General features: G+C 38.5%; 1 protein-coding gene across 6 annotated transcripts in view; it reads left to right on the top strand.

Annotated features, from left to right (window-relative positions):
* Positions 1 to 22,937, top strand: part of AKAP6 (A-kinase anchoring protein 6) — a 598,487-nt gene that overhangs the window by 5,767 nt on the left and 569,783 nt on the right. Inside the window, exon 1 of one of the 6 annotated variants that reach the window (XM_079913690.1) lies at positions 12,926 to 13,229. The exons of the other annotated variants lie outside the window; for them this stretch is intronic. The gene's annotated coding sequence lies outside the window, so the exon portion shown is untranslated. Of the gene's footprint in view, positions 1 to 12,925; positions 13,230 to 22,937 lie in introns of those variants that run through there. 6 annotated transcript variants of the gene reach the window in all.

Below are 22,937 nucleotides of genomic sequence, written 5' to 3'. Positions count from 1 at the left end.
CAGACCATAATTCTTCCCTGAAAAGCCCTCATGCTTTCATGGGGATGTTGCCAGTAACCGCTGAAAAAATAGGATTTGTCAGAATCAAGATAAGCAACATAAACTGAAGAGTAAAACAGTACATTTTTTTTTCTTTTTGGTTTAAAACAACAAATTTGGATTAAGAGCTCTGGTTAAAGGAGCTCCAGAGACGGGCGCGAGCCGCTGCTAACAGTGCGTACCCCAGAGATGGGCATGAGGCACTAAGGCTGCTGCTGCCACCACCAAGAAGCCTGTGTGCGAGCACAGGTCACTATCCACACCTCCCCTCCCGGGAGCATGTGCAGCCCGCCGCTGCCAGGGTCCCGGGATACAGGGACAACTTCCCTGGGAGAACATGCGGTGCACCTCACGCTGGTGCAACGTCCCGCTGGCCTCTTCCGCCACAGGCTCGCCCCGCACACCATGCCCCTCCCTCCCCCTGGCCTGAGTGAACCAGAGCCCCTAAATCAGCGGCTCCTTTAACCCCATCCTGTCTGAGAGAAGAACAGACTCCCTCCGGTGACCTACATGCAGGAGCGGGTCCAAATTGAAAGCTGAACCCCGGGAGCTGTGCAAACTAAGAAGAGAAAGGGAAATCTCTCCCAGCAGCCTCAGAAGCAGCGGATTCAAGCTCCATAATCAACTTGATATACCCTGCATCGGTGCAATACCTGAATAGACAACGAATCATCCCAAATTGAGGAGGTGGACTTTGAGAGCAAGATTTATTATTTTTTCCCCTTTTCCTCTTTCTTTGAGTGTGTATGTGTATGCTTCTGTGTGAGATTTTGTTTGTATAGCTTTGCTTTCACCATTTCTCCTAGGGTCCTCTCTGTCCAGTTTTTTTTTTTTTACTTAAAAAAATTTTTTTCTTAATAATTTTTAATTTTTCATTTTAATAACTTTATTTTATCTTATTTTATATTCTTTTATTCTCTTTCTTTCTTTCTTTCTTTCTTTCTACTTTTTCTCCTTTTTATTCTGAGCCGTGTGGATGAAAACTCTTGGTGCTACAGCCAGGAGTCAGTGCTGTGCCTCTGAGGTGGGAGAGCCAACTTCAGGACACTGGTCCACAAGAGACCTCCCAGCTCCACGTAATATCAAACGGCAAAAATCTCCCAGAGATCTCCATCTCAACACCAACACCCAGCCTCACTAAACGACCAGCAAACTACAGTGCTGGACACCCTATGCCAAACGACTAGCAAGACAGGAACACAACCCCACCCATTAGCGGAGAGGCTGCCTAAAATCATAATAAGACAACAAACACCCCAAAACACACCACCAGATGTGGACCTGCCGACCAGAAAGACAAGATCCAGCCTCATCCAACAGAACACAGGCACCAGTACCCTCCACCAGGAAGCCTACACAACCCACTGAACCAACTTTAGCCATTGGGGATAGACACCAAAAACAATGGGAAATACGAACTTGCAGCCTGCAAAAAGGAGACTCCAAACACAGTAAGACAAGCAAAATGAGAAGACAGAAAAACACACAGCAGATGAAGGAGCAAGAAAAAAAACCCACCAGACCTAACAAATGAAGAGGAAATAGGCAGTCTACCTGAAAAAAATTCAGAATAGTGATAGTAAAGATGATCCAAAATCTTGGAAATAGAATAGGGAATATGCAAGAAACATTTAACAAGGACCTAGAAGAACTAAAGAGGAAACAAGCAACGATGAACAACACAATAAATGAAATTAACAGCACTCTAGAAGGGATCAATAGCAGAATAACTGAGGCAGAACGACGGACAAGTGACCTGGAAGATAAAATAGTGGAAATAACTACTGCAGGGCAGAATAAAGAAAAAAGAATGAAAAGAACTGAGGAAGTCTCAGAGACCGCTGGGACGACATTAAATGCACCAATATTCGAATTATAGGGGTCCCAGAAGAAGAAGAGAAAAAGAAAGGGACTGAGAAAATATTTGAAGAGATTATAGTTGAACTTCCCTAATATGGGAAAGGAAATAGTTAATCAAGTTCAGGAAGCACAGAGAGTCCCATACAGGATAAATCCAAGGAGAAACACGCCAAGACACATATTAATCAAACTGTCAAAAATTAAATACAAAGAAAACATATTAAAAGCAGCAAGGGAAAAACAACAAATAACACACAAGGGAATCCCCATAAGGTTAAGAGCTGATCTTTCAGCAGAAACTCTGCAAGCAAGAAGGGAGTGGCCAGACATATTTAAAGTGATGAAGGAGAAAAACCTACAACCAAGATTACTCTATCCAGCAGGGATTTCATTCAGATTTTTTTTTTTTTTTTTTTCCGGTACATGGGCCTCTCAGTGTTGTGGCCTCTCCCGTTGCGGAGCACAGGCTCTGGACGCGCAGGCTCAGCAGCCATGGCTCACAGGCCCAGCTGCTCCGCAGCATGTGGGATTTTCCCAGACCGGGGCATGAACCCGTGTCCCCCGCATTGGCAGGTGGACTCTCAACCACTGCGCCACCAGGGAAGCCCTCTCTTTCAGATTTGATGGAGAAATTAAAACCTCTACAGACAAGCAAAAGCTGAGAGAGTTCAGCACCACCAAACCAGCTTCACAACAAATGCTAAAGGAACTTCTCTAGGCAAGAAACACAAGAGAAGGAAAAGACCTACAATAACAAACCCAAAACAATTAAGAAAATGGGAATAGGAACGTACATATCGATAATTACCTTAAATGTAAATGGATTAAATGCTCCCACCAAAAGACACAGACTGGCTGAATGGATACAAAAACAAGACCCATATATATGCTGTCTACAAGAGACCCACTTCAGACCTAGAGACACATACAGACTGAAAGTGAGGGGATGAGAAAAGATATTCCATGCAAATGGAAATCAAAATAAAGCTGGACTAGCAATTCTCATATCAGACAAAACTGACTTTAAAATAAAGACTATTAGAAGAGACAAAGAAGGACACTACATAATGATCAAGGGATCGATCCAAGAAGAAGATATAACAATTGTAAATATTTATGCACCCAACATAGGAGCACCTCAATACATAAGGCAAATACTAACAGCCATAAAAGGAGAAATTGACAGTGACACATTCATAGTAGGGGACATTAACACCCCACTTTCACCAATGGACAGATCATCCAAAATGAAAATAAATAAGGAAACACAAGCTTTAAATGATACATTAAACAAGATGGACTTCATTGATATTTATAGGACATTCCATCCAAAAACATAGAATACACATTTTTCTCAAGTGCTCATGGAACATTCTCCAGGATAGATCATATCTTGGGTCACAAATCAAGCCTTGGTAAATTTAAGAAAATTGAAATTGTATCAAGTATCTTTCCCGACCACAACGCTATCAGACCAGATATTAATTACAGGAAAAGATCTGTAAAAAATACAAACACGTGGAGTCTAAACAATACACTACTTAATAATGAAGTGATCACTGAAGAAATCAAAGAGGAAATCAAAAAATACCTAGAAAAAAATGACAATGGAGACACGACAACCCAAAACCTATGGGATGCAGCAAAAGCAGTTCTAAGAAGGAAGTTTATAGTAATAAAATCCTAACTTAAGAAACAGGAAACATCTCGAATAAACAACCTAAACTTGCACCTAAAGCAATTAGAGAAAGAAGAACAAAAAAACCCCAAAGTTAGCAGAAGGAAAGAAATCATAAAGATGAGATCAGAAATAAATGAAAAAGAAATGAAGGAAACGATAGCAAAGATCAATAAAACTAAAGGCTGGTTCTTTGAGAAGATAAACAAAATTGATAAACCTTTAGCCAGACTCATCAAGAGAAAATGGGAGAAGACTCAAATCAATAGAATTAGAAATGAAAAAGGAGAAGTAACAACTGACACTGCAGAAATACGAAAAATCACGAGAGATTACTACAAGCAACTCTATGCCAATAAAATGGACAACCTGGAAGAAATGGACAAATCCTCAGAAATGCACAACCTGCCAAGACTGAATGAGGATGAAATAGAAAATATTAACAGGCCAATCACAAGCACTGAAATTGAAACTGTGATAAAAAATCTTCCAACAAACAAAAGCCCAGTACCAGATGGCTTCACAGGAGAATTCTATCAAACATTTAGAGAAGATCTAACACCTATCCTTCTCAAACTCTTCCAAAATATAGCAGAGGGAAGAACACTCCCAAACTCCTTCTACGAGGCCACCAACACCCTGACACCAAAACCAGACAAGGATGTCACAAGGAAAGAAAGCTACAGGCCAATATCACTGATGAACATAGATGCAAAAATCCTCCACAAAATACTAGCAAAGAGAACCCAACAGCACATTAAAAGGATCATACACCATGATCAAGTGGGGTTTATTCCAGGAATGCAAGGATTCTTCAATATATGCAAATCAAACAACGTGATACACCATATTAACAAATTGAAGGAGAAAAACCATATGATCATCTCAATAGATGCAGAGAAAGCTTTCAACAAAATTCAACACCCATTTATGATAAAAACTCTCCAGAAAGTAGGCATAGAGGGAACTTTCCTCAACATAATAAAGCCCATATATGACAAACCCACAGACAACATCATCCTCAATGGTGAAAAACTGAAGGCATTAAGGCACTAAGGCACTAAGATCAGGAACAAGACAAGGTTGCCCACTCTCACCACTCTTGTTCAACATAGTTTTGGAAGTTTTAGCCACTGCAATCAGAGAAGAAAAGGAACTAAAAGGAATCCAAATTGGAAAAGAAGAAGTAAAGCTGTCACTGTTTGCAGATGACATGATGCTATACATAGAAAATCCTAAAGATGCTACCAGAAAACTACTAGAGCTAATCAATGAATTTAGTAAAGTAGCAGGATACAAAATTAATGCACAGAAATCTCTGACATTCCTATACACTAATGATGAAAAATCTGAAAGTGAAATTAAGAAAACACTCCCATTTACCATTGCAACAAAAAGAATAAAATACCTAGGAATAATCCTACCTAAGGAGACAAAAGACCTGTATGCAGAAAATTATAAGACACTGATGAAAGAAATTAAAGATGATACAAATAGATGGTGAGATATACCGTGTTATTGGATTGAAGAATCAACATTGTGAAAATGACTCTACTACCCAAAGCAATCTACAGATTCAATGCAATCCCTATCAAACTATGACTGGTATTTTTCACAGAACTAGAACAAAAAATTTCACAATTTATATGGAAACACAAAGACCCCGAATAGCCAAAGCAATCTTGAGAACGAAAAATGGAGCTGGAGGAATCAGGCTCCCTGACTTCTGACTATACTACAAAGCTACAGTAATCAAGACAGTATGGTACTGGCACAAAAACAGAAAGATAGATCAATGGAACAGGATAGAAAGCCCAGAGATAAACCCACGCACATATGGTCACCTTATCTTTGATAAAGGAGGCAGGAATGTACAGTGCAGAAAGGACAGCCTCTTCAATAGGTGCTGCTGGGAAAACTGGACAGGGACATGTAAAAGTATGAGATTAGAACACTCCCTAACACCATCCACAAAAATAAGCTGAAAATGGGTTATAGATCTCAATGTAAGGCCAGAAACTATCAAACTCTTAGAGGAAAACATAGGCAGAACACTGTGTGACATAAATCACAGCAAGATCCTTTTTGACCCACCTCCTAGAGAAATGGAAATAAAAGCAAAAATAAACAAATGGGACCTAATGAAACTTCAAAGCTTTTGTACAGCAAAGGAAACCATAAACAAGACCAAAAGACAACCCTCAGAATGGGAGAAAATATTTTCAAATGAAGCAACTGACAAAGGATTAATCTCCAAGATTTACAAGCAGCTCATGCAGCTCAATAACAAGAAAACAAACAACCCAATCCAAAAACGGGCAGAAGACCTAAATAGACATTTCTCCAAAGAAGATATACAGATTGCCAACAAACACATGAAAGAATGCTCAACATCATTTATCATTAGAGAAATGCAAGTCAAAACTACAATTAGATATCATCTCAGAACGGTCAGAATGGCCATCATCAAAAAATCTAGAAACAATAAATGCTGGAGAGGGTGTGGAGAAAAGGGAACACTCTTGCACTGCTGGTGGAAATGTGAAGTGGTACAGCTACTATGGAGAACAGTATGGAGGTTCCTCAAAAAACAGCAAATAGAACTACCATATGACCCAGCAATCCCAGTACTGGGCATATACCCTGAGAAAACCATAATTCAAAAAGAGTCATGTACCAAAATGTTCATTGCAGCTCTATTTGCAATAGCCAGGAGATGGAAGCAACCTAAGTGTTCATCATCGGATGAATGGATAAAGAACATGTGGCACATATATACAATGGAATATTACTCAGCCATAAAAAGAAAAGAAATTGAGTTATTTGTAGTGAGGTGGATGGACGTAGAGTTTGTCATACAGAGTGAAGTAAGTCAGAAAGAGAGAGACAAATACCATATGCTAACACATATATATTGAATCTAAGAAAAAAAATGTCATGAAGAACTTAGGGGTAGGACGGGAATAAAGACACAGACCTACTAGAGAATGGACTTGAGGATTTGGGGATGGGGAAGGGTAAGGTGTGACAAAGTGAGAGAGTGACATGGACATATATACACTACGAAACGTAAAACAGATAGCTAGTGGGAAGCAGCCGCATAGCACAGGGAGTACAGCTCTGTGCTTTGTGACCACCTAGAGGGGTGGGATAGGGAGGGTGGGAGGGAGAGATGTGCAAGAGGGAAGAGATAGGGGAACATATGTATATGTATAACTGATTCACTTTGTTATAAAGCAGAAACTAACACATCATTGTAAAGCATTTATATTCCAATAGAGATGTAAAAAAAATAAAAATAACAAATTTATTATTCTGCAATTCTGGAGGTCATCAGAAGTCTGACATGGATCTCACTGAGCTAAATCTGTTGGCATGGCTGACTTCTTTTCTGGAAGTTCTAGGGAAGAAGAATCTGTTTCTTCACCTTTTCAGCTTCTAGAGGTCACCTGCATTCTGTGGCCTGTGGCCCCATCCATCATCAAAGCCAGCAATGCCATCTGAGTCCTTCTGCTGCCATCTCTCTGATTCTCTCCTGCCTCCTTATTCGCCCAGTCGATTCTTGAATTCAGAAATTCCTGCCCATCTTGTTGGGCTTAATGCATATGGGGGAGGAGAGGACAACATATATAACTATGATAGGTCATAGCACAGTCGTAAACTCTTGCTATGGAAACAGGTGAGAGTTGCTAGCCAGGAGAGCTAGAGAAGATACTTTTGAGGTGACATTTCACCAGGTGGGCAGGGTTGATGAGAAGCCAAGGGAAGTCACACCATAAAAGCTCAGAGGTGTGGAAGGGCATGATGAGGAGAGGGTGTATGAGATGATCCAAAAGGCCTAACTCAGATGAAGTCTTCCTACCCTTGATGGCTGAATGTTCTTCTAGTCACTAGAGCACTGCATTTTTACTCAAATTATAAAACATCCTTTTTAAACTGTGATACCCTTTCTAGGAGGGCTAAGGCAGGAAGCTGTTATCATTGCTTGGGTTTATTTTTAACCCAATCTGTGTGTTAAAAATAACTGTGAGTGTGGGTCCAGAATAGAGGAGGGAACTTTCCATAAGAGCAGCCAAGTATCTGGAACCTGTTGTTGCCTGTGTGGAGTGTTCTAAGGGGATGTCCTGGGAAAGCAGAGGCCACTCATTAATTAGGGAGGGAAATGAGCGGTTTCTCAGACGGGCTGACTCAATGAGGACCATTCACATATTCATTCATTAAATATCTGTGTCTAGTCTCATGAATGTAGGAAATTCATTTAGTGGTCCACCTAATCCTTTACTTTCTAGGTCTAATAAATTTCAGAAGTCATCAGTGGAAGATGATGATGATGTTTTTATCGAACCTGTACAGCTTCCCAACCTTCTGCACTAGTGGTAGCTGATCAAAGAACCATAACATTTATATCATCAAAAAATTAGGAGCTGCAATGAAATGATTCCACAATTCTTCCTTCCTCAGAAGAATTGGCTTCTCAGAAGGGACGTGTGAGACAATTGTCATTGGTGATGAAGAGGACATGGAAACAAATCAAGGGCGAGAGAAAAATTCCTCCAATTTTATTGAATGGCAATCTCCTGAAACTAAAACTAGAACCCATGCTGTGGATTTCTCCACTTCCAGTTTTTCAAGAAGACCAAGACTGCAGTAGGACCTTTTAATACTGGTAGAATGAATGTGGCAGGAGACTATTTCAAAATGTAGATTCTGCAACTCATCATAAACCTGATTCTTGGATCTCCCAGTCAGCATCATTTCCCTGTAATCAGAATCAGCCAGGGGTAGAGTCCTTATCACCAGCAGCCTTGCTTCCTAAACAGATTTTCCAGTCTTCTGCGCATTAAACCAGTTAAAGTCTCTTGCGCAAACTGCAAAAAAAGAAGGGATAGATTAATAAAAATAGCTATGTCTTCTCTGATTTATCAGTGTTACATATAATGCAAGTATACATTTTTTTTTATACTTGGGTATGTTTTTTCTAAACTTATACATGTTTACAGGTCAAGTAAGCTAGCATTACTTCCATTTAATGCTTTGCTTATGAAAAATATAAATTTGTGTTTGACCAAATTAAATCCTTATTCTGATGTACTTTGTTTAATTAGTAATTATATCAGCTTAAAGATAAATTTCCAAGATCTAGGTAAGTTAAATCTTGGATTGGCATTAGATTGGGTTAATTAATGGAAAAATCACTGGATACCTAGATCATTTGCAAGTAAGATCGAACACTAAAGTATTAATTATTAAGCATAATTTAAATTTTATATACCTTAGCTTCTTATTTTTATATACTACAGAAAAATCATATCTTTGGTTCATGTTAATGAACACGTTCATTTCTACCATTTTGAGAAGTTGTATATGGAATATTAGTGACTGTAGAAAGTTGTGTTATGTGAATTCTTGAGCTCTGCTAGTCTGATAAAATGCTGGGGTGTGACAGTTCACATTATCCACGCCCCCAGTCTTCTATGCAAAATAGAAGTTATTTTGGTTTAAAGTTATAATTATTATAAATGGTTGAGACTACACTGAGAAGCAATATTTTCAGAGAATTATAACTGTGTACATGCTTCTGTGTTTTCAGGAAAAGACTAGTTTTGTCCTGAAGCAGCAGCATGAAGTTTTTCATAATATTACCTTGTTTTTCTTTTAATCTCTCTAGTATCTGTAATGAGGTCTCCTCTTTTGTTCCTGATGTTGGTAACTTGTGTTTTCTCTCCTATTTTCTTGATTTGTCTGGCTAGAATTTTATTAATTTTGTTGTATTTTGCCAAAAACTCCCACCAGTTTTGGTTTCTTTTTTTTTTCTATTGCTTGTTCATTTCTATGTTAATTTCTACTCTTTATTTCCTTCCTTATATTTACTTTAGCTTTAATATACTCTTCTTTCTCTTGTTTCTTATAGTGGAAATTTGGATTATTAATTTTAGACCTTCTTTTCTAATAGAAGCATTTAAATTTGCTTCTAGGCAATTTTAGCTGCTGTAGCTGTACCCCACACGTTTTTTTTTAAATTTTATTTAAGTATGGTTGATTTACGATGTTAATTTCTGCCGTACAGCAAAGTGACTCAGTTATACACATATATATTCTTTTTCATATTCTTTTCCATTATGGTTTATCACAGGGTAGTGTATATAGTTCCCTGTGTTATACAGTAGTGTATATCCATATGCTATACAAGTGTATGGATAATCCATACAAGTTATTGTTTATCCATCCTATATATACTAGTTTGCATCTGCTAATCCCAAACTCCCAATCCTTCCCTTCCCCACTCCCCTCCCCCTCCCCCTTGGCAACCATAAGTCTGTTCTCTTTGTCTGTGGGTCTGTTTCATAGATTTGTTCATTTGTGTTGTATTTTAGATTCTACATATAAGTGATATCATATGCTATTTGTCTTTCTCTTTCTGACTTACTTCGTTTAGTATGATAATCTCGAGGTCTATCCATGTTGCTGAAAATGGCATTATTTCATTTTTTTTTATGGCTAATAGCCCATTGTATATATACACCACATCTTTATCCATTCATCTGTCGATGGACATTTTGGTTGTTTCTGTGTCTTGGCTATTGTAAATAGTGTTTCTGTGACCATAGCGGTGCATTTATCTTTTTGAGTTATAGTTTTGTCTGGGTATATGTCCAGGAGTGGGATTGCTGGATCATATGGCAACTCTATTTTTAGCTTTTTGAGGAACCTACATACTGTTTTCCATAATGGCTGCATCAATTTACATTCCACTAACAGTGTAAGAGGGTTCCCTTTTCTCCACACCCTCTCCACCATTTATTATTTGTAGACTTTTTGATGATGGCCATTCTGATTGGTGTGAGGTGATACCTCACTGTAGTTTTTTTTTTTTTTTTTTTTTTTTTTGGCGGTACGTGGGCCTCTCACTGTTGTGGCCTCTCCCGTTGTGGAGCACAGGCTCCGGATGCGCAGGCTCAGCAGCCATGGCTCATGGGCCCAGCTGCTCCGCGGCATGTGGGATCTTCCCGGACCGGGGCACGAATCCCTGTCCCTTGCATCGGCAGGCGGACTCTCAACCACTGTGCCACCAGGGAAGCCCTCACTGTAGTCTTAATTTGCATTCCTCTAATAATTAGTGATGATGAACATCTTTTCATGTATCTCTTGGCCATCTGTATGTCTTCTTTGGAACAGTGTGTATTTAGGTATTCTGCCCATTTTTTGATTGGGTTGTTTGTTTTTTTGTTACTGAGTTGTTTGAGCCGTTTGTATATTTTGGAAGTTAAGCCCTATCAGTTGCATTGTTTGCAGATCTTTTCTTCCATTCTGTAGGTTGTCTTTTCTTTTTTTTTATGGTTTCCTTTGCTGTGCAAGAGCTTGTAAGTTTGATTAGGTCCCAGTTGTTTTTTTTTCGCTTTTATTTCTATTGCTTTGGGAGACTGACCTGAGAAAACATTGCTACGATTTATGTCAGAGAATGTTGTGCCTATGTTTTCTTCTAGGTGCATTTATCTTTTTGAATTATAGTTTTGTGTCTATAAGACACATACAGTGTCTTATAGACACTATATATAAGACATATGGTGTCATGTCATATTTAAGTCTTTAAGCCATTTTGAGTTCATTTTTTTGTATGATTTGAGTGTCGTAACTTCATTGATTTACATGTGGCTGTCCAACTTTTCCAACACCACTTGCTGAAGAGACTGTCTTTTCCGCATTGTATATTCTTGCCTCCTTTGTTGCAGATTAATTGACCATGGGTGTGTGGATTTATTTCTGGGCTGTCTATTCTGTTCCATTGATACCACACTGTTTTGGTTACTGTAGCTTTCTAGTATTGTCTAAAGTCTGGGAGGGTTTTGCCTCCTGCTTTGTTCTTTTCCCTCAAGGATTGCTTTGGCAATTCTGGGTCTTTTATGGTTCCATATAAATTTTAAGATTATTTGTTCTAGTTCTATGAAAAATATCATGTGTAAGTTGATAGGGATCACATTAAATCTGTAGGTTGCTTTGAGTAGTATGGCCATCATAGCAATATTAATTCTTCCAATCCAAGAGTATGTTTACCCCACACATTTTAATGTGCTGTGTTTATATTTTCATTTAGTTAAAAATATTTACTTTACTTTTTATCTTTTTTTTCTTTGTCACATGGATCATTTAGACGCTTACTTTTAGTTTCCAAATATTTGGGGGATTTTCTAGATATCTTTGTATTATTTTTAAATTTAACTCCCTTGAGGTATGGTTTCAATTATTTTAAATTTATTGAGACTTGTTCTACAGCCCAGGTTCTATGCCTAGTGAATGTTCCATGTGGGCAGAGAAAGAATGTGCAGTTGTTGGTTGGAGTGTTCTATAAATGTTAATAGGTCAAGTTAGTTGATAATGTTGTTCAAATCATGTATATCCTTGGGACTTCCCTGGTGGCACAGTGGTTAAGAATCTGCCTGCCAATGCAGTGGACATGGTTTCGAGCCCCGGTCCAGGAAGATCCCACGTGCTGAGGGGCAGCTAAGCCTGTGTGCCACAACTACTGAAGCCCATGCGTCTAGAGCCCGTGCTATGCAACAAGAGAAGCTACCGCAATGAGAAGCCCGCACACCACAACAAAGAGTAGCCCCCACTCACCACAACTAGAGAAATCCTGCGTACAGCAACGAAGACCCAACACAACTAAAAATAAATAAATAAATGAATTAATTTTAAAAATGCTTTATAAAAAAAGAATCATGTATATCCTTACTGATTTTTTGTACTTCTTCCATCAATTATTGAGTGAGGACTGTTGAAGTCTCTAGCTATAATTATGGAGTTTTCTATTTGGTCTTTCAGTTCCAACAGTTTTTGCTTTATATATTTTGAAGCAAACGTTGTTGTTAGCTATATACACATTTAGGATTGCTATGTCTTCCTGAGGAATTGGTCCTGTTATCATTATGAAATGTTCCTCAGTGATCACAACTAGTAAAATTAATCTAGTGGATTTTTGTTGATTTATAGAAACATTTAAAATGGACACACAACTTGTGTTTTGTGAAAGCTACATCCCCTGTATCCTGCTTCAGTTTTTTCCATGACATCTGTGTCCATCACACAATTTGTTGTTTTTTTCTATCTTCCCCCACTAGAATAGAACTTCCAAAGAGTAGAACTTCATTTGCTTTGCTCACTGCTGTATCCCAACTACCTGTCACAAAGTCTGACCTCAATAAATACTTTCTGAATGAATTAATGTTTAAAAAAGCTGCAATAGCTATGAGCAGATAATATTCCCATGACTATCCCATTTACTCCATGGTAAGAAGGCCTCTGCTCACACAGGGCCTATTTCAGAAATAACTTCTACACTCCAGTGTGCTCTCACACTGCCCTTCAGCACAACTAGTGCCACAAAACAGTGTTGCTTTGGGTTCTTAGGGTCTCAGGGAGATGTTAGTAAGATAATTCTTTGTTTTAATTTGCTCTTTGTATCTTTAGTCCTGAATCATTCCAGAATGGTGATTCCAGAATGACAGACACCCAGACTCTGCCCCCCACACCCTGGACCTGTATTATGTGCCTCCAGTCACTCCTTCAGGAAGCCATTCAGGCCCTCATGTAAGGTGGACTTTTGGGCTAGCCTCACTGCTTCCAGGAGTGGCTCTATATATCCCTGGATTGTAGGGTGAGTAAGAGTTTGGTTCTTATACCAAGACCCCAACTGTATAAAGCATTTACATTTCACATCTCCTTAGCCACACTGTGGTTTCACTTCCCCCACCGACTGTTCCTTCACGCAGCTGAAGGGTTTTGTTTTCCCAGGAAATTTAGCCTTCAAATTCACCAGGAAAACTGAGCCTACCCTGATTGAAATATTTGATAATGTAAACTGCAGATAAAACATCAATCAAGTATTTCTCTCATATTTACTTTTGAAGAGAAAAAAAACCTTTTAAAATTAATTGTGTGTTTCATGTATCATAAAAAGATCCCTGAGCCTGATGGTCAGAGTTCAAATCCCTGCTCCATCCCTTGGACATACACCTTCCTGTGAAGGGAGAAAATAATAGTGTCTGCTCTGCTGGCCTCTGAGGGTTGATGGAAGAATCTATGAGAAATGATTGGGAAAGTGCCTTGTGCATTGCAAAGCTCTGCAGGTGTGTAAATTGCTGTCGTTGCCATGAGAAGCTTTTTTCAACTTTAAGGTTTGCAGTGATTGAATATTTTTTGCTCATTAATTCAAGAAGAGCATTTGGGTATTTGGATCAGAGGCCTTCACTACATCCTGAACTGCACCTGCCTGCAACTCTTAAACTGGGAGGAATACAACCCAATATCCATTGGCTGTTACCTTGGAAACTAGGACAATTTAAAAACACTGGAAAGGAAATACTGTAACTGGGAGGAAAAGCACACTTGGGCCCAATCACCTTTTTTCTTCCAAAGCTTAAAATATTAGACACCTGTGTAAACATTTCTTAATCGTTTTTTTAAACCCATAACTTATTGTTAAATACATGATGAAAATGAGAGAGGGCATAAGATCTTTTCTTGCTTTGGGGAAGTTAAGACTTAAAAGTCCTACTACTTGTATCTACTGTATACCTACTATTAGCCTATTGGTTTTTCTTACTGTCTAGGATGCTATCAGCAGGCTCAAGCTGTATTCTTGGCCAGCTGTAGGAGTCCCAATGTAATTATCTAGAACTACAGAGGAAAAAAAAACCATCCAAGCACCCAATAGAACTTTCTCCACAAACTCCCTCATCCTTGTGATAATGTATAATTCTGGTTCCTGCTAAGCTCACGAACTCCTTTCTTTCTGTATCCTTCGTTGGCTACTCTTTGTGACCCATAACTGTTGAGACACCCCCCCCCCCACCTCCTTCCCCCTATGCTTTAGTGCTTGGATCCTGCTTGGATCCTAAGCTCAGCCACTTGGAGTTTGGTCTACAGAGTATACATATCTTATCTCTGGTTCAATGGGGGACACTCCAGTGCCCTCAGTACCTCCCTCCTCTAAATTCATTTAATCCAGATTCCTGGGATTGTGGTTCAGTAGGTCTGGAGGGGAGCCCTGAAATCTGCATTTTAATAGGCACACAGGGGATTCTGATGCAGGACTCTAAGGGCTACTGTTTGAGTATCACTGTATTCAAATGCTGGCCTGATTTTTATCTTTGATCTTTATCTTTCATCTTAAATTTAATGAGCCTAAAACTAACCTCCACGAATAGATACAGGTTTCTTTTGCCTGTCGTCATGCCTGCACCAGTTTTGTAAATGTAATCAGTGTAATCTTTGTTCTTCCATCTTCCCTTCTTTCCTCCTCCCTCCTCCTCCTTCCTTTTTTTCTAATTCTTCCAGTCGTTCCCTGTCTGGTTGGCTCCTCCTCCCCAGTCTTCATTCACATTAAATCTCATTCTTAGGGCCATTCCTCTAAATCCCCACCCTCATCAACTCACGCATGGACTACCCAGGTCTTCTAGCCTCTCTCTTTCTGCTCTAATCCTTCTTTCACGTTTTCACCATGTCACTTAGCTATTCAAGAATAAGTAGTATTGCCTGTTTGCCATGTCAGAACTGAACTTCTCTCCCTAGTATTTTATGTTTTCCTCGTTACTCCGAAATTATGTATTTTTATTTTCTGAACTAGTGCCTCAGTCCATTATTTAGACACAATTTCTTTTCTCTTGCCTTTGAATGTGTAGTCTCAAAATATATTCCTTGCAAACTTCCATGGACATAGAATTTATTTGTTAGAGAGGAATTTTGATATACTGACTACATTATTATAAATTCCTTCCCATAGGCGAGGTCTAGAGAGGAAACCAAGTGGACTGGTGGACTGATTGAATGAGAACGTTACATTCCTCTGTTTTACGGCAGAGTTAAATTTCATTTTTGTGGTTTCCTTAGATTAAACGAATTTCTCTTGTGCAGTGAACTTTGAACTTTTAGAGGGAGTAGATTACCTTTTAATAGATTGTCTATTGGTAAAATTTTCCTAAAGCTGTTGAGCCAGGATTTTAAGTCAATATATAGTTTTGTACACCTTAAAAACTATTTTCTGTCCTGAGAAGCTGTACATTTAGTTAAACTGAATATACTAAGACAAAACTCTGACATGTTTTGAAAATTAGAAACAAGTACTCAGAAAATCAGGAGAGGTAGCCGGTCACTCTCATAACAGGTTTTTTTGTTCTTATTCCAGTACTTTGATGTCTCTGGTACCCATGCAGTAGCTTATGTTGGAAACGGTTTAAGTACTTGATAAATCACAAATGTTTCTTTTCAGGGCGCTTATCATTGAGGTTGGCCACTGTCCAGCATCTTGAGAAAGACTTAACAGTTCTCAACCTCTTTTTACCACAACATAACATCCCTAAGCGATCCCCCTCTTTCTGACAGTAACAGAGGTGTACTGAATTAGTTCTCAGAAGATCTCTCCTTTTCTCCTCTCTGGGTAATGTATTATTTGAAAAAGTTCCTCAGGTGGTTCTGAAACCCCCACCCGTTCTGCATTGGGAGTCACAGCTTTCAGATCTCCTAATTGCTCCTTCTTTAATATAACTAAAATTTATTGGCTTGATTTATCAGTTTCTGAAAGATGCGTGCTGAAATTTGCCTCTGAATTTATAGCTGTGAAGAAGTTTTCATTGTAGTTCTATCACATTTGCTTTATATAATTAGGTGCTTACAAGTTCAAGATTGTTTCGTCTTCCTGGGGTGTTTTCTTTTTCTCCTTATGTAGTATACTACTTTATCCCTGTTAATGTTGACGCATTACCTTTTATATTGTCTGATATTAATTTGCTATGTATTCTTTCTTTTGGTTAGTATTTGCTTGACATATCTTTATCCATTTCCTTATTTGCAAACCTTTGGTGAGATTTTTAAAAAGTATGTTTTCTGGTAAATAGCATTATTTGAATCTTTAAAAATTGACTTGCTCTCGGGCTTCCCTGGTGGCGCAGTGGTTGAGAGTCCGCCTGCCGATGCAGGGGACACAGGGTTCATGCCCCGGACCGGGAAGATCCCACATGTCGCGGAGCGCCTGGGCCCGTGAGCCATGGCCGCTGAGCCTGCGCGTCCGGAGCCTGTGCTCCGCAACGGGAGAGGCCACAACAGTGAGAGGCCCGCGTACCGCAAAAAAAAAAAAAATAAAAAAATTGACTTGCTCTCATCCTATTTTTTAATAAATGGGTTTAATTCAGAGGTCAGCAATCTTTTCCTAGAAAGGATCAGACAGTAAATATTTTTGGCTCTGTGACCCATATAGTCTCTGCTGTAACTACTCAGAAATAGCCACTGACAATACATAAATCAATGCACAGAGCCAGATTTGTCCTGCCAGCTGTAGTTTGCCAACCCTTGGGCTTAGTCCATTTACATTTTTGTGATTGATAATATACCTACATTATTTCTGTCAAATTATTTTTTTTCTGTTTACCGTCTGTATTACTTAGGGTAGTGCCAGCTGAGGTTACAGATGAACCTGGAAACCTCAGTGGCTTAACATAATAGAAGTATGTATTTTGTTATGTAAAAATCCAATCAGTGGCACAGAGGGTATGGTCTGCCCCACACAGTCATTCAGGAATCAAGGTTTCTTCCATCTTGCGGTGCTGCCACTCCCAACATGTTGGTTCCAAGATCACCCTAGAAAGGGAAAGAAAGGGTTAGGCTGCTTCTTAACCACATCAGCCTGAAAGTTATTTATATCACTACTGCTCACATTTTGTTGATGAGAACTAGTCATATGGTCCTACCTAGAAGCAAGAGGGGCCTGGGAAATGTAGTTCTTGGCCTGACAGCCACTTCCCAGCAGCAGTTCCTCACTATGGTAGAGGATCACAAATCTTTGGCAGACATCTGGACACATCTGCTGTAGCCACGCTTTTTCTTTGCTGCTTTGTTTTTTCTTTTCTGCTTTCTGTGTGGTTGATTTTTTTTTCTATTTTCCTTTATTCCCTTTGTTGCTTGCAATATATATGATGCATTACTTTTATTTTAGTGGTTGTCCTTAAAGTTTTAACATATATACATAATTTTAAAAATTTCTATAAAGCCTATGTTTATTCAGTATATCTTGTCTCTTCTAGATAAGAAAATAATTTCTTTGTTCCTCTCTTCCTCCTGTACCTACACTGCACATATCTTTCTTCATATTGCTGTCTAGGGTTTTATTTAAACCTAACCCTCCCCCCCCAAATAGTTATTATTTTTATGGGTAAGGATTAAATATACAGTTATTATATTTTTATCAGTTTCTATACGCATTCTTCAGTTTTTTGTTTGTTTTTTTCAGTGAGTCTCTGGGTAGTAAGCACCCCTAGTCTATTAGTTTTTAAAGGAACCTCCATACTGTTCTCCACAGTGGCTGTATCAATTTACATTCCCACCAACAGTGCAAGAGGGTTCCCTTTTCTCCACACCCTCTCCAGCATTTATTGTTTCTAGATTTTTTTGATGATGGCCATTCTGACTGCTGTAAGGTGATACCTCATTGTAGTTTTGATTTGCATTTCTCTAATGATTAGTGATGTTGAGCATCCTTTCATGTGTTTGTTGGCAATCTGTATATCTTCTTTGGAGAAATGTCTGTTTAGGTCTTCTGCCCATATTTGGATTGGATTGTTTGTTTTTTTGATATTGAGCTGCATGAGCTGCTTGTAAATTTTGGAGATTAATCCTTTGTCAGTTGCTTCATTTGAAAATATTTTCTCCCATTCTGAGGGTTGTCTTTTTGTCTTGTTTATGGTTTCCTTTGCTGTGCAAAAGGTTTTAAGTTTCATTAGGTCCCATTGTTTATTTTTGTTTTTATTTCCATTTCTCTAGGAGGTGGGTCAAAAAGGATCTTGCTGTGATGTATGTCATAGAGTATTCTGCCTATGCTTTCCTCTAAGATGTGTGTAGTGTCTGGCCATACATTGAGGTTTTTGATCCATTTTGAGTTTATTTTTATGTACGGTGTTAGGGAGTGTTCTAATTTCATTCTTTTACATGTAGCTATCCAGTTTTCCCAGCACCACTTATTGAAAGGCTGTCTTTTCTCCACTGTATATTCTTGCCTCCTTTATCAAAACTAAGGTGACCATATGTGTGTGGGTTTATCTCTGGGCTTTCTATCCTGTTCCATTGATCTATATTTCTGATTTTGTGCCAGTACCATACTGTCTTGATTACTGTAGCTTTGTAGTATAGTCTGAAGTCCGGGAGCCTGATTCCTCCAGCTCCGTTTTTCTTTCTCAAGATTGCTTTGGCTATTCGGGGTCTCCTGTGTTTCCATACAAATTGTGAAATTTTTTGTTCTAGTTCTGTGAAAAATGCCATTGGTAGTTTGATAGGGATTGCATTGAATCTGTAGATTGCTTTGGGTAGTAGAGTCATTTTCACAATGTTGATTCTTCCAATCCAAGAACAATGGTATATCTCTCCATCTGTTTGTATCATCTTTAATTTCTTTCATCAGTGTCTTATAGTTTTCTGCATACAGGTCTTTTGTCTCCTTAGGTAGGTTTATTCCTAGGTATTTTATTCTTTTTGTTGCAATGGTAAATGGCAGTGTTTCCTTAATTGCTACTTTACCAAATTCATTGATTAGCTCTACTAGTTTTCTGTTAGCATCTTTAGGATAGTCTATGTATATAGTACCATGTCATCTGCAAAAAGTGACAGTTTTACTTCTTCCTTTCTGATTTGGATTCCTTTTATTTCTTTTTTGTCTCTGACTGCTGTGGCTAAAACTTCCAAAACTATGTTGAACAATTGTGGTGAGACTGGACTACCTTGTTTTGTTCCTTATTTTAGAGGAAATGGTTTCAGTTTTTCACCATTGAGAATGATGCTAGCTGTGGGTTTGTCATATATGGCCTTTATTATGTTGAGGTAAGTTCCCTCTATGCCTACCTTCTGGAGGGTTTTTATCATAAATGGGTGTTGAATTTTGTTGAAAGCTTTTTCTGCATCTATTGAGATGATCATACGGTTTTTCTTCTTCAATCTGTCAATCTGGTTTATCACATTGACTGATTTGCGTATATTGAAGGATCCTTGCATTCCTGGGATAAGCCCCACTTGATCATAGTGTGTGATCCTTTTAATGTGCTGTTGGATCCTGTTTGCTAGTATTTTGTTGAGGATTTTTGCATCTATGTTCATCAGTGATATTGGTCTGTAGTTTTTTTGTGACACCTTTGTCTGCTTTTTGTATCAGGGTGATGGTGGCCTGTAGAATGAGTTTGGGAGTGTTCCTCCCTCTGCTGTATTTTGGAAGAGTTTGAGAAGGATAGGTGTTATCTGTTCTCTAAATGTTTGATAGAATTCGCCTGTGAAGCCATCTGGTCCTGGACTTTGGTTTGTTGGAAGATTTTTAATCACAGTCTCAATTTCAGTGCTTGTGATTTGTCTGTTTATATTTTCTATTTCTTCCTGGTTCAGTCTCGGAAGGTTGTGCTTTTCTATGAATTTGTCCATTTCTTCCAGGTTGTCCATTTTATTGGCATATAGTTGCTTGTAGTAATCTCTCGTGATCCTTCGTATTTCTGCCGTGTAAGTTGTTACTTCTCCTTTTTCATTTCTAATTCTGTTGATTCGAGTCTTCTCCCTTTTTTTCTTGATGAGCCTGGCTAATGGTTTATCTATTTTGTTTATCTTCTCAAAGAACCAGCTTTTAGTTTTATTGATGTTTGCTATCATTTCCTTCATTTCGTTTTAATTTATTTCTGATCTGATCTTTATGATTTCTTTCCTTCTGCTAACTTTGGGTTTTTTTTTATTCTTCTTTCTCTAAGTGCTTTAGGTGTAAGTTTAGGTTGTTTATTTGAGATGTTTCTTGTTTCTTGAGGAAGGACTGTATTGCTATAAACTTCCCTCTTAGAACTGCTTTTGCTGCATCCCATAGGTTTTGGGTCGTCGTGTCTCCATTGTCATTTGTTTCTAGGTATTTTTTGATTTCCTCTTTGAGTTCTTCAGTAATCTCTTGGTTATTAAGTAGTATATTGTTTAGCTTCTGTGTGTTTGTGTTTTTTAGAAATTTTTCCCTGTAATTGATATCCGGTTTTATAGCATTGTGGTCGGAAAAGATACTTGATACAATTTCAGTTTTCTTAAATTTACCAAGGCTTGATTTGTGACCCAAGATATGATCTAGCCTGAAGAATGTTCCATGAGCACTTGAGAAAAATGTGTATTCTCTTGTTTGGGGATAGAATGTCCTATAAATATCAGTTATGTCCATCTTGTTTAATGTATCATTTAAAGCTTGTGTTTCCTTATTTATTTTCATTTTGGATGATCTGTCCATTGGTGAAAGTGGGGTGTTAAAATCCCCTACTATGATTGTGTTACTGTCGATTTCCCCGTTTATGGTGGTTAGCATTTGCCTTATGTATTGAGGTCCTCCTATGTTGGGTGCATAAATATTTCCAATTCTTATATCTTCTTCTTGAATTGTCCCTTGATCATTATGTAGTGTCCTTCTTTGTCTCTTGTAATAGTCTTTGTTTTGAGGTCTATTTTGTCTGATAGGAGAATTGCTCCTCCAGCTTTCTTTTGATTTCCATTTGCATTGAATATCTTTTTGCATCCCCTCACTTTCAGTCTGTATGTGCCCCTAGGTCTGCAGTGGGTGTCTTGTAGACAGCATATATGTGGGTCTTGTTTTTGTATCCATTCAGCCAGTCTGTGTCTTTTGGTGGGAGCATTTAATCCATTTACATTTAAGGTAATTATTGATATGTGTGTTCCTATTACTATTTTCTTAATTGTTTTGGGTTTGTTATTGTAGGTCTTTTCCTTCTCTTGTGTTTCCTGCCTAGAGAAGTTCCTTTAGCATTTGTTGTAAAGCTGGTTTGGTGGTGCTGAATTCTCTTAACTTTTGCTTGTCTGTAAAGGTTTTAATTTCTCTGTCAAATTTGAATTAGATCCTTGCTGGGTGGAGCAATCTTGACTGTAGGTTTTTCCCTTTCATCACTTTAAATATGTCCTGCCACTCCCTTCTGGCTTGCAGAGTTTCTGCTGAAAGATCAGCTGTTAACCTTATGGGGATTCCCTTGTATGTTATTTGTTATTTTTCCCTTGCTGCTCTTAATATTTTTCCTTTGTATTTAATTTTTTTTAGCTTGATTAATATGTGTCTTGGCATGTTTCTCCTTGGATTTATCCTGTATGGGACTCTCTGTGCTTCCTGAACTTGATTGACTACTTCCTTTTCCATATTAGGGAAGTTTTCTACCATAATCTCTTCAAATATTTTCTCAGTCCTTTTCTCTTTTTCTTCTTCTTCTGGGACCCCTATAATTCTAATGTTGGTGCGTTTAATGTTGTCCCAGAGGTCTCTAAGACTGTTCACACTTCTTTTCATTCTTTTTTCTTTATTTTGCTCTGCAGTAGTTATTTCCACTATATTATCTTCCAGGTCACTTATCCATCCTTCTGCCTTTATTCTGCTATTGATTACTTCTAAATAATTTTTAATTTCATTTATTGTGTTGTTCATCGTTGTTTGTTTGCTCTTTAGTTCTTCTAGGTCCTTGTTAAATGTTTTTTGTGTTTTCTCCATTCTATTTCCAAGATTTTCGATCATCTTTACTATCATTACTCTGAATTCTTTTTCAGATAGACTGTGGATTTCTTCTTCATTTGTTTGGTCTGGTGGGTTTTTACCTTGCTCCTTCATCTGCTTTATCTTTCTCTGTCTTCTCATTTTGCTTAACTTACTGTGTTTGGGGTCTCCTTTTCGCAGGCTGCAGGTTCGTAGTTCCCGTTGCTTTTGGTATCTTCCCCCAGTGGCTAAGGTTGGTTCAGTGGGTTGTGTAGGCTTCGTTATGGAGGGGACTAGTGCCTGTGTTCTGTTGGATGAGGCTCGATCTTGTCTTTCTCGTGGGCAGGACCATGTCCGGTGGTGTGTTTTGGGGTGCCTGTGACCTTATTATGATTTTAGGCAGTCACTCTGCTAATGGCTGGGGTTGTGTTCCTTTCTTGGTAGTTGTTTGGCATAGGGTGTCCAGCACTGTAGCTTGCTGGTCTTTGAGTGCAGCTGGGTGTTAGCGTTGAGATCGAGATCTGTGGGAGAGCTTTCGCTATTTGATATTACGTGGAGCTGGGAGGTGTCTGGTGGACCGATGTCCTGAACTCGGCTCTCTCACCTCAGAGGTACAGGCCTGACACCTGGCTGGAGCACCTAGACCCTGTCAGCCACGTGGCTCAGAAGTAAAGGGAGAAAAAAAGAAAGAAAGAAAGAAAAAATAAAAAGAAATAAAGTTATTAAAATAAAAAAAATTATTAAAAAGTAATAGAAAAAAAGGAAAAGAAAGAAGGAAGAGAACAACCAAACTAAAAAACAAGTCCACCAATGATAACAAGCACTAAAAACTATATTAAAAAAAAA

The sequence above is a fragment of the Stenella coeruleoalba genome, assembly GCF_951394435.1.
Source record: "Stenella coeruleoalba genome assembly, chromosome: 2".
NCBI lineage: Eukaryota > Metazoa > Chordata > Mammalia > Artiodactyla > Delphinidae > Stenella > Stenella coeruleoalba.
This window is presented reverse-complemented; position numbering and strand designations above follow the sequence as displayed.